Here is a 13381-nt window from a genome sequence, read left to right on the forward strand (position 1 = left end):
AAAATTACAATTCCAGCGGGTCGAAACAAACCCGAGCAATGCCAGGCGATACTGCTAGTATATATATATTTGGATTATTTTTCCATTTGAGAGCGGTCAGGTTCATTTTTAGTATTCTTGCTAGTGAGAGCAGTTGATTTTATTTCAGATATTCTCATTTAAAAAATCATCTCCAGCTAATCGTTGAGAGGATGTTGGTGTTGCCTTGGCGGAGGTTTGCACTCTCTGGAGGCACTTGTTTTATTTTATCTATTCTTGAACCCAGATAACTCTAGGAGCAATTATCAAGAAACTTTTGCAAATTTTATAATACATACATATATACATATGCATACATATATACATATATACATACGTACATATTTACATATGCATATATATATATATATATATATATGCATATATACATACATATATACATATGCACACATATACATACACACACATGCATACATACATACATATATACATACATACATATGTACATGTATGCATGCATAGGCACATAAACACACACACACACTGAACCACACACATGAACACAAACAAACAAAAAGGAACGCAGTGTAAATAACGGACAGAGTCAAAACTATTGAAAAGGTTGCAAGACGCAATGAAAATTTTAGGAAAATAAAAATAAGGAATAAGTGGAAATTTTACCGCTGAATGTGTTAAATTATAAGGCACAAAAAGAAAATTACTCTCCCCAGATACAACAGAATATTCTTCAACACACAAACTCACATAAAGAATCTTGCAAACCAAATCCAAAAACGAATTTAATAATGTTTTATGTAATTGTTTTTTTTTGGGGGGAGGGAGATTTATTATAATCTATTTTGAAAGTGTATACATGTATGTTTTAATTATTTCTTCACTAATCACTGTGAACACAATTTCATCACCATATAACTTAGGTTTGCATTGTTATATTGCCAAAGACTGGGTATTTGGATTAATTTCTGACACATTTCTGGCAATATTTACCTTGTTAATTCTCTCAGACCGTATTTCCTTTGCTTACCTTTTGGACCTTCTCCAGGTCATTGTCTCTTTTCAAATGATCTCCAGTAGTGGGTGAAGTCATTATTGGAAGTCACTGGTTAATTGTTTAAGTGGCTGCCGACCAGTGAAGCTTCAATTCCCACTTCCATTATAATTTTTATATATATTTTTAGGATTTGAGAAGGGCAGCACCCATGACACTTTTTAGGAGTTATGAATTCAATAAATAACACTGGAAAACTTCTAAAGGATCGTTTCTACATTTAAAAAACAAAACAAAACAAAAAATTGTAGTTATGTGTTAATAACTAATTAAAATTAATCCCATTGTGTGAAGAATATTGATCAAATTAGCTTAGCATTACAAAGTTCACTCCCCTTGCCTCCTTGCCAAAAATTGTCATTAACACTAATAACTTTTATCCTCATTATGTATGTAATGGTAATTGGTTGAAAATATTTTCTGCTTACTACACTAATTATGTTAGTCTGCACTTAATTGCACTATTTCTATTGTTTATCTAACTACACATCTGAACTTAATGTATTTTTTGTGTACTTATTTGTATTTATCTCTCCATGCTAGCATGGGCAGATAAAATGTAACTTTATCATACTGTTGTAGCAATATTTTGTGTTTAAATTCCTCCTGATAGCACTTGAGGAATGTCTATGTAATTGCTTGGCCCGCTAGAAATAGTAGCCAAATCTCTCTCAAATAACTCTCTTCATTAAAAACAAAAAACAAAAAAACAGATGTGGTAGATAATTTATTTCTTGATAGCCTTAAAATAAACAAGACGGTAAAGGCTGGAATATCATTCATTTTAAGGTCTTTAGCTTATTATGATAAACACAGTAACGGCCATGCTAGAGCACCACCTTCAGTTCTGCTCAGAGTTGGCCTGGAGATAAACTGTACTAACAAGAATAGCAATAAGCCTGAGTCAATGAAACAGCCCCTCTATGGTTGCTCAACCTGCTAGAAATAACTACCTTCTTAAAAATGTGGAAGGGCATATTAGATTATATAGTCCTATATGAGCGTGTGGTTAAGAGGTTTGCTTCGCAACCACGTGGTTTAGGTTCAGTCCCACTGTATAACACCTTGAGCAAATGTCTTCTATAATAGCCTCAGTCTGACCTTGTGAGTAGATTTGGTAGATAGAAACTGAAAGTAGCTTCTCATGTATGTATACGTGCATGTTTGTCTCCTTGTCTTGATATCATGAAACAGTTATTAGCAGGGTCCTTCATTTTTATGGCAAAAACATGTCATCATGTAAGTGGTTTCTGATTTCTATACTTCTGTAAAAGTTTGTCCAGACATGGGGAAATATTACCTTGCTAAGGAAGAGGTGAATGTTGGCAGTAGTTAGGGCATCTGACCTTAGAAAATCTGCTGCAACAAATTCTATATGACCCATGCAAGCACAAAAACATATACATTGAAGATCATGATGATGATAATGATGGTACTCCTAAAAAAAAGGCCTAATATTCTTTGATCATAAGGCTGACCTTGACCCTAAACAACAACTGATATGAAGCAGGAGTAATATTTGTTTGTTATCTAGGTAGCCAGAAGTCTAACTCAGTGGTTGTTGTGTGGTTTGAACTGCTGACTGTAATATATGGTCTGTATACTAGTTCCTGAACACCCCAACACTTTGTTATTGTGTTTACATGTTTTTATTTCTATTGATTGCAGAAGGATGAAAATCTAATATTAAAAATCACAATCTCAATTTTACAGTTCTCACATTCCATCAACATAATTCTGAACAAGTGTTATTTATTTTTAGAATAGAGTATTTTGTTAATATCACTCCGGTGTTATCTCCCACAAGGATGTTGTTTGACTTCCTCTTCAAAAATACCCATTCATTTGTGATTAGGACTCTGAATAGAAAAAAAAATCTGTAAGGGAAAATGCAATGAAGATGCATCCTGTTTCCTTTTCCTTCTCATCAGTAAAGGATTTGAACAGAATTCTGTAAGCTTGTAAAACATCAGTTTTAGGCTGCCTGGTTTTGCTGTAATACCTAGATCTACTTTGAGCATACGTATGATTTAACAATTTCTAGTCATGAGCTTCCCATATTTTTATGGTTATCTGATAATGTCCTGTCCTTTTCTAAGATAGTGTGATTTGAGGGAGATTTGATTGCTATTTCTAACAAGTTGACTGACCACTTAGAGGCTTCTTTGTTGGCTTATAGTTACCTAGTTATTGCTTAAAGTCTAAAGACTAATGTTGCAAAGCCCAAAGTATTGGTAACAAAGAGCACAACATTCCAGTGGCACCTAAGAAATAGCTTTACTTATACTGAACACTGAATGCATGCAAAATTTGCATTGGGCTATCTGGTAGAATATCAGAGAACTAAGGCATTAAATATTCTTTTCTACTCTAGGCACAAGGCCAAAAGATTTTGGGGAGAAGGCCACTTGATTAGATCGACCTCAGTACGCAACTGGTACTTAATTTATCAACCCCAAAAGAATGAAAGGCAATTTCAGCAGAATTTGAACTCAGAATGTAAAAACACACGAAATACTGCTAAGCATTTCGCCTGGCATTCTAATGTTTCTGCCAGCTCGCTGCCTTCCCAAGGCATTAAATATAATATAATGAAAGTGGTAGTTAGTGATCAGAATACATATGAAACAAGGCCCATGTTTTGCTCAGGTACCTCACTAGATGTATTTGATTGTTTCTGTTTTATAGGTGATCTAAATAATGCTGGGGCAAACTATTAACAAATCTGACAAGTAGAATAATGAGCAGGTGGTAGAGGTTCGGGTAGCTGTAGATTGTTGGCAACAAAGGGTTCTTCTCATTAAGTGAAAGGTAAGCAGGATGAATTGTGTATAAGGAGTATGATGCTACAAAGTAGTGAGGTATGAACATTGAATATAGAAAGAACTGTGGACTTAGAGAAACATAAGGGGTCAGGGAGTAAGGCCCATTGGATGTTTAACCTTTTAGCAGTCACATTATTTTGTTAAGAGTAATGCTTTTTTCATTCACAATGTTTTGAATTAATGATGGATTATCTTGTAGCTATGAGACTTCACTGTGGTTGGTAAGCAAGCTACTTACCACACAGCCACTCCTACGCCTGTAGTGTGTGATACTTACAGCACCTATGTTTCTCAAGTGGTCACCCATCTAAGTACTAGCTAGGCTCGATGTTGCTTAACTTCGGTGATTGGACAAGAACCGGTGCTTTCAACGTGATATGGCCGCGCTTTCAACGTGATATGGTAATGAAAATCTGTTTTTGTTTGAAATTATTGAAAAAAACTACTCAATAAAACACATTAACTATTCAACTTCTGTAATAAGCAATATGTTCCATAGAAATGAGAAGAGAAAAATCAAATAAAGTTCTATTGAAATTATTGAACATTGAAACTAGAATATCAGAAATACTTAATATCTTAAAATTTTGGTTTTTCTTTCCCCCTACCCTTCCTTTGAATATGCTAATTGAAGCTACTGATCTGATCCATTGAAGATGTAAATGTTAGAGAATTCTGAATTATTATCTGAAATGATTAATATTTTGCAAATATTTGGTTTATATATCTTCTTGTTATACATACATAAGTACCCCCCCTATCACACACATGTAATTTATTCGTATATATATATATATACACACACATACATACATTATAATGCACACACACACACATACATACATTATAATGCACACACACACACACACACAAAATACTATCATCATTTTGCATATGTTTTCCATGCATGGGTAGGATGGTTTAGTGGGATTCAGTGAGGCAGAGAACTATATCTTTGCTCAAATAACTCTTTTTTGGCATGGTTCCTATGACTTGATGCCCTTCCTAACTCCTGGCTGTAGAAACCATACCCAAACTGTGACCTTGGTGCAAAGAGGATGGTCCTCCAACTCACTATACATAATATATATATATACACACACTCACACATATATATACACTTATGTATCACCATCATCATCATTTAGTGTCCCCTTTTCCATACTGGTGTATGTTGGACCGTTTGACAAGAACAGACAAGCCAGAGAGCTGCACCAGGTTCTGTGTCTGCTTTGGCATGATTTCTACGGCTGGATGCCTTTCCTAACACCAACCACTTCACAAAGTGTAATGGATGCTTATTACATGCCACTAATACCATTGAGGTTACCAAGTACCTATAAGGCAAAACAAAAGTTGGGGTAGGTGAATGTATAGCTTGCCCACCTGGAAAGAGAGGAAGTGAAAGAAATCAAAGTACAAGGTGAATATGAGAGATAGATATGTATATATTCACATATTTTGTCTGCTACTAGTACTTATGTTAAAAAGCACAGAAGTATCAATAACAGATGAAAAGTCTCCAGCACTGGTGATGGAATTGCTAAATCACATGATCTCTGCTTATTTGAGTATCCACTATCAACTGCATGCTTAGACAAATTTCTCCTCTGCTTGATACATTAAAAAAAAAAACTGATTAATCAGTCACCAGTGTTGCAAATAGCTGGTGTGTTGGGTAAAAATTCATTAATGGAAGCTGTATAAATATCATATATATACATATTTATATGCATGTATCTATCTGTCTATATGGATATCTATGTATATATGCAGGTAGATATGGATATATACATATGGATATATATATATATGTATATATATATATATATATATATATATATATGAGAGAGAGAGAGGATGGGGGAGAGAAATATGGATATATATATATATGTGCGTGTGTGTGAAGGTGTGTGTCCCAGTAGATAGAGTTTGTACTGACAATCACAAGATAGTGGTTTCAATTTCCAGACTAGTGGTGCAAAACAATTCATTTCACATTGCTCCTGTCCCTGCAATGGTCTGGCATTCCATTCAATGGGAGTGTTGGTCTTCCCACCCAACCAGTGAGGTAGCATCATTAGAAAGCTGCAATTCAGAGAAGTGCATTGTGATCAGCAGTTTTTAACTACATCTGATGGTCTGGTTGATATATATACACACACACGCACAATATATTGGAATAAGGATTTCAAAATCAGGGCAAACACTTTATAAGCACTATGTTAATTAGTCAATTTGAAGTTTGCTTTGAAGAATTTCACATAAAATTACAGAGTATATTAAAAAGTCATAAAGAAGAATGAATAATTACACATCTTTAATTGATAGTTTACAACATATAAAATGCCAACACGTTTCTGTTACACAAGCATTTTAGAATCCTTAGATGTAATGGTTTTGCACACATCAATTCACATTAAAGTGATTATAGTACCATATAGCTCCAAAGCTGTACACCAGCATAACTTTTGCAAGGTACTCCCACTTAAGGGAAATTGCAGAGCACCTTGTAAAAATTATGCTGGCAAACACCTTTGGATCTGTACATTTGGTTTAATATGAATCAATTAGTGTGCAGAACCATCACATCTAAGGATCCTAAAATACTTGCATAACAGAAACAAGAATTGGTATTTTATATTTTGTAAGCCATTCTTCTTGTCCCTTATATATATATATACGAGCAAAACACACCCTGGTCCAATAGACGGTGCTGAGTTGTCAAACATTTAAACCAAATTTTCTCAAAACAACTTGTCCAACCGTCCCATAGGCCTCTCCTTTGAGAAACACTGATTTAACCTAAATTTGAGACACCAGCAAAAGACGGATTTCGACTGATGTACTTGCGTGTACAAATGCACGTTCCCACGGCATTATCGATTGCATTCTCACCTGGAATTGATTTTTGTAATTTTTTCAAGACTTATACATGCCTTGATACCGTCGGTATCTACATATCAAATTTGAGTGCAATCGGATGGAGGATGCCCGAGATCCTAGAAGACAGACACACACACAGACAGACAGAATGGATTTTATATAATAGATGTGTGTGTGTGTGTAATATGGATATCATGGGTAGATTATCCACCAATAGAAAATAAATTATTTAGTTATTTGAAATGTATACCTCAACACTTTTCAGAATTTGATTACATAGAGGAATTTCAGCATTTGCTGGAGTTTTGAGATGATGCAATTGATCTAGTTGAAAGTGTTTTGATGGTACATTCTCTGTATAGATATTGTGTTGTGACAACGGCTATTAAATGCATGCGTCATGCTTGTAGCCGTAACTGTAAATTGTGTATCAAGGAGGAAGTTTAGTTTGTTTATTGTAAGCAATAGAAGCATTGCAGAATTGTTGTTTTCATAGTTTATAGGATTGGGCTCAAATAGTTACAGACTTTAATGATACCACTTGGTCTAATAGGCCACATAACTGACATTTGACTTGATTTTTTTTTGTAGTTTGTTTTTAGTTGTTTTCTAGTTTAATATTTGATTACTAGGAAATGAATTAGCATATTTTCTGATCATGTCATCTTTTTTATTATTTAGCTATAGCCCTATCAAATATGATCAAGCAGATCTTTTGACAAAAGGTATACCAACTATAGCCTTCTCGTTAATTTTTTCCAATTCGTTATGTCTGGGATTACATTATCCTTTGCTTGACCTTTGGCTGCAGTCCAAAGACTAAAACAAGTAAAAGAATGAAAGAATCAGCTAACTTTATTAATCACCATTTCTGGATATTGAGAAAGAAATACAGTGTTAGAGGTATATCTGTCTGGATTCAGAGTTCAATTTATAACCACTAGATTTTGGGTTCTATTCTAGTGCATGGTACCTCAGGCAAGTGTCTTCTACTATATCTTTGGGCCAGCTTATGCTTTTTGGATGAGATTGTCAAGAGGGAACTGTATGGAAGCCATTGTGTGTGTACATGTACATATACAGCCACATTATGTATCTGTCTGTTTGTCCACCCATTCATCCACACACACAACACACCACACACACAACACACACACACACACACAAATGCTAGTGAATGTAAATTCTTCCCCTGGTGAAGAAGTACAAACATAGGTTGCTGGTTAGTGACTTCAGACTTAGATCTAGAAGGAACCAGACATGTAAGTCAATGAAAGCTTAAAGATACAACAAACAGTCAAAAATTTAGATATGTCTCAGTTGAAACATTTGATAAAAAGGAGGAGATAGATGTATTTCATAGAGGACAACTTGGATTTCCTACAGGACAATCTACCCCCCCCCCCGAGGGTATAGACCAAATCTGTGGCTGGTGCAAATTACTTACCAGGCCAAGGGTGATGTGGTGATGGAATTGAGATTGACAGAGCTATAAACGTGAACCAAAGTCTAGAACCAAGAAACTCTTCTGGCAAGTGTTAAAAAGCTGAAAATGAAGTGGCTTGCTCATGTAACTAAATACTGTGACACTGTCTCTAATGAATACCATATTTGCTAGTGTACAGGGCATATACTTGCATAGGACAAAACCACTGCATTTTAGTGGGAAAACAAATTTGATGTTTCCTCATGCAGTCATACACAAGGTATCCCATTTCTAATATGTTATCATTAGACACATGACAATTTCTGATACATTTTAGAGTCTAAAAAGTGTAGGGACAAATTCCTGGCAGAAGATGCGTAGGAAGAATACAAAACAACAAAAAAATGGGCTGAGGGAGATGGTAGAAAGCACAAGATTAGCTGATAACCAGGAAAAATAGCTGATAGATGATAGAGATTGTTGTGCTTGCTATATGCATACAGCTTCCTTTGAATTTTGATGATGGGCTTTCTACTGACAACCATTTCACCTATATTGTTAATGTTGTCTTAAGAGATTGGGGTTTGGAATTCATGGTCCCCAATCACTAACAGTTGTGTTTAAGGGCTGATTTAAACTACTGTATTTTCTAGATTAAGGGGGTTTTAAGTAGAAACCATTCTTGCCTTTGATTCAACTTCTCTGGGATTTTTGAGCAGTTCTTACTGCTTCGTAGTATAGACTGATCTCAGAGAAACAGAAGCCACCAAGTAAACCATACAGAAAAGATGTACTTAACTTTTAAAACGTTCTTCATACAATTTTAGGTCTTTGAGAGGAAGCATATTTTTCAAATGAATAAAAATAATATTAAACAAAATGATAAATTTTTGTTTTCACCCCGTCATCAAAATGAGTAATTCAAAAAGGAATGTGCTTTATCTGTGTTGCATCTGTGTTTCCTTTTGATGAAAGTTTCTGGTATTCAAAAATGAAAAACATAATGTAAATATTCACAGGTAGAATTGGACATCTTTTGTGAGTTACCTCATCCTCTGCATCTGGCAGTATTCTTTTCCTCTTACCACTTTATGCAAGTCAAATTCACATTTTTTTTCACTCTTTAATTGTCTTCTCTGGTGCCAACTTTTAATCGTGTTCTTTCTTTATTGTTCATTCTTCCTTCTTTTAACTTTCAACAATTCTTTTATCGTTTCTTTTATCTTTTAATTGTTTCGATCATTGAACTGTGGCCATGCTTGAGCAATGCCTTACAGGATTTAATCAAACAAATTGACCCCAGTACTTACTTTTTTAAGCCTGGTACCTTTTCTATCAGTATCTTTTACCTAACTGCTAAGTTACAGAGATGTAAACTAACCAACACCAGTTGTCAAGTGGTGAGGGTGCAGGACAAGCAAACACACACACACACCACACACACACAACACACACACATGGCATGCTTCCACACAGTTCTATCTACCAAATTCACTCACAAGACATTGGTTAACTTTGAGAGCTGCTGATACTGCTGTGTAGTGGAACTGAATCCAAAACCTTATGACTACAAAGTGAGCTTTTTAACTACACAGCCATGCCTGCTCCTATTGATGATATTTCTATGTGAATCACTCAGAAAAGAGATAGAAACGTTGGTAGTCCCAACCCATTAGCATTGATTTTTTTTTTTTTTCTTTTTTGAGGATTTCAACTTTCACTAGGAGGTGTTATTTATAACTTATGTGTTCAAAATCAACTTCAAATAGTTATTGGTTCGTTACAATTAAATCCAGTTTCAAACAGAAATTGACTTTTGTGCAGTGTGAAAACTTACCTTGAGAACCTGAATTTGTAAATATTCAAACTTGTCTGACTTCTGAAAGATATATATTAAATGCATGAAAAATATATCTAAATGTCCTCTTTCTTCCCACCTTCCCCTCTCTATGAATATGTATGTATTTGTGTGTGTATGAAAATAGGAAGTCTATTTTTAGTTTATAAGTTATAATTATCATGAAGTTTGATATTACACTCTTTTGTTAAAAATGTAATTAGATCATTATTTGCTGCTGATAAGTTTTTGCCGACTCTGTTTGAGAAGTTTGATGTATTCTTTCAACCTTCTCTTCAACTTCATAAGAGGTAGCCTACTCTCAGAGATGATGTGCACTCTATATTAGTCAATTCACTTGTACAAATTGGCCCCTATTTGTACTGAGGTCATCAGTTTCACTGAAGTTAGCTGATGTTACATATAGCCAAACTATCATTACCTCATAAATGTATGCCTTTTGCTAAGACTTTCAACACAAGATTCAATAGCTTGATTTTTGCAATTTTTTTTTTCTTTTTCCTGAGTTTCATAGGCTGTGTCACTGAACTTCTGAAAGCAAGTTCAATCAAAACTAATCTTTTTCAATGCAAAACTCTATTAGTCAGGTAAGATAGTGTGCGCCATTGCAATTAAGTATTCATTACCCATTGTTTGTGGAAGATGAACTTTCAGTGCAAATTATAAAAGAGACTCTTTCTTTAGCCCTTCTTCATTCCCTTGGTCATCAATGACTTTCCTCCTCTCTTCTTGACTGTGAACTGTCTTTTCTGCTTCTCTCTTATTGAATCCCTGCTTTCTCAGCTCTGCTTCAGTACCCAGCCTCCAGGTATTTTTAGCGCATCCTCTCTTCCATCACCTTTGTAGGCGAATGTTTTCGTGAGGGAAGGTCTTCCTCTCTCAGGTTTTGATGGCTTTTATTTATTGTTGATGCGTCTATAACTTTGGTTTTTGTCTTACCCATTACAATTCGTATTGGCATTACGGCCCTTAATGTTTGCCTTCGTCAATTGTTTACTTTGTATATCCATTCTGTTGTTGTTTGTTCACTTGAAGCCCAAAATCTCCACAAATTTTATATTTCTAAAATTTCTAGATGCTGCTGTCTTATGAAGTTTTCCTATCTTGTCGTTAAAAGCACGAAATAGGGAGTAGTAAAACAGGTGACAACTGATGAGCAAGTTATCTTCTTTGGGAATTTGTCCTGTACTTATCTCTCTCATGTGTTTATGTAGTTTTCACTCGTTGGTGATGTCCTGTACTTGTTGTATTTGTTTTGGTATTTAGTCCTGTATTTATCTCTCATTTGTTTACATATTTTTCACTCGGTGATATCCTGTACTTAATGTGTATTTATATATATACTTCTTTTCTATATTTTATCTCCGAGAATAGGTAAATCCATATTAAGTCTGACCTCTATCCTTTGACCTGTCCAGCATTGGAAGGTCTACAAGGAGCTTGTTCTCCACTGGCATAAGTCTAGGGCTCACTGAGGTACTCAAGCTACCACCCTGGAACAAGGACTAGACCTTATGGTGGATAAATGAAACTCTATTCATATCTTCATCTGGTGTTTCTGTTATTGTCTATGCCTCACTGCTATTGAACAATTGTTTTCAGTGTAAGCTGTAAAATGTAGTATTGTAATTCTTCCTGCCTAGCAACTTCAACACCTGACGTAGTCATAGAGATATGTGGGCATGTCTTACGCATTTTAAATCTGGCAGAGCCAGTTCCTTTCTAGATTCAATTTCAACTAATTTCTTCCAAGGTGAAAATGAGTATGAAAGAGAGAACATAAACCAACTAGCACCACTTGTCAAGGGAAGTGTGGACACACACACACACACACACTTCTGTGGAGTTTCTGTCTATCATATTCACTTCCAAGAGCTAAGGCAGAAGACAACTACTGAAGGTGTTGCACAGTGGGACTAAACTGAAAACTATTTGATTGTAAAACAAGCAATTTCTGCTTTTTTCTATCCAAAATGATCTTTAACACAATATTTAAACACTAATATCTATGCATACATGCATGCAATTATATATATATATATATATATATATTTCTTTACTACCCACAAGGAGCTAAACACAGAGGGGACAAACAACGACAGAAAAACAGATTAAGTCAATTACATTGACCCCAGTGTGTAACTGGTACTTAATTTATCGACCCCAAAAGGATGAAAGGCAAAGTCGACCTCGGCAGAATTTGAACTCAGAACGCAGTGGCGGACGAAATACCGCAAAGCATTTCACCCGGCGTGCTAACGATTCTGCCAGCTCGCCCCTATATATATATATATTTATATATATACACACACATATACATACAGACATATAGACATACATACATACATATATATATATATATATATATATATATATATATATATATATATATATATATATAGAAGGCTCTCTCATTAGCCTTCGTGAACATGTAGAAGCTTCCACGTTGGCTTCCAGTTACCACATGAAGTTTAGAAGTTATACAGCAGTATGTACTTTCATACGAAATACACCTTTCAAGAAGAGCATTAAGAAAGGGCAGATGGCAATTCATGTGCTCCCATATGAATTTATCATGTGATTATCACACAGCAGTTCCTAGCTAGTCTAGAGAATGCTGCTTGGTTGTTATCTTAGTATTATGGATAGGCTTTTCTTTAATAGAATGCAGTTTCGCAATTGTGCTTAATGTAAACCACAGGAACATATGGCATATATTTGAGAATTTTTAGCACACCTTTTGATGGCACCTGAACAGGGAAGGAGGTAGAAAGATAAAGGAAAAAGCAGAGAGAAAGAGAGGGGGGAGAGAGAAAATGTGTTGGAGAGAGAGGGGAGAGGAGAGAGAGAGAGAAGTAGATAAACACCTACTGGACATTTGTTAAATGCTAATTAATCTACCTGCCTCTAACAATATTACATGCATAAGCACATTTATGCACACAAACATATTTTCACATGCATACATACATACACACACGCACGCGCACACACACACACTTGAAAGGAAGTCCTATTTTGCATCAGTATGTAGCAAGTAGCTAGGCAGAATGAATCCAGGGTACCTTGTCCTGTCTGTTTCTTGCTGTCTTTGTCTGTCTGTCTGTCTCTCTCTCTCTATCTATCTATCTCTCCAAAAAGAAAAGCTCTACTTTGTAATTTGTCCCCTCTGTGTTCAGCCCTGTGTGGCTAATAAAGAAACATCTATCTATCTATCTGTCTGTCTGTCTGTCTCTCTCTCTCTATCTATCTATCTATCTATCTATCTATCTATCTATCTATCTATCTATCTATCTATCTATCTATATCTATCTATCTATCTATCTATCTATTTATAT

General features: G+C 35.2%; 1 protein-coding gene and 1 pseudogene across 5 annotated transcripts in view; one reads left to right on the forward strand and one right to left on the reverse strand.

The window, feature by feature from the left end:
* The window catches only part of LOC115229080 (tyrosine-protein kinase Fer-like), a 192173-nt gene that overhangs the window by 49080 nt on the left and 129712 nt on the right, over positions 1-13381 (forward strand). The window lies entirely within an intron of this gene.
* Positions 4144-4262, reverse strand: LOC115229087 (annotated as a pseudogene).

The sequence above is a fragment of the Octopus sinensis genome, unplaced genomic scaffold, assembly GCF_006345805.1.
Source record: "Octopus sinensis unplaced genomic scaffold, ASM634580v1 Contig11718, whole genome shotgun sequence".
Lineage (NCBI taxonomy): Eukaryota > Metazoa > Mollusca > Cephalopoda > Octopoda > Octopodidae > Octopus > Octopus sinensis.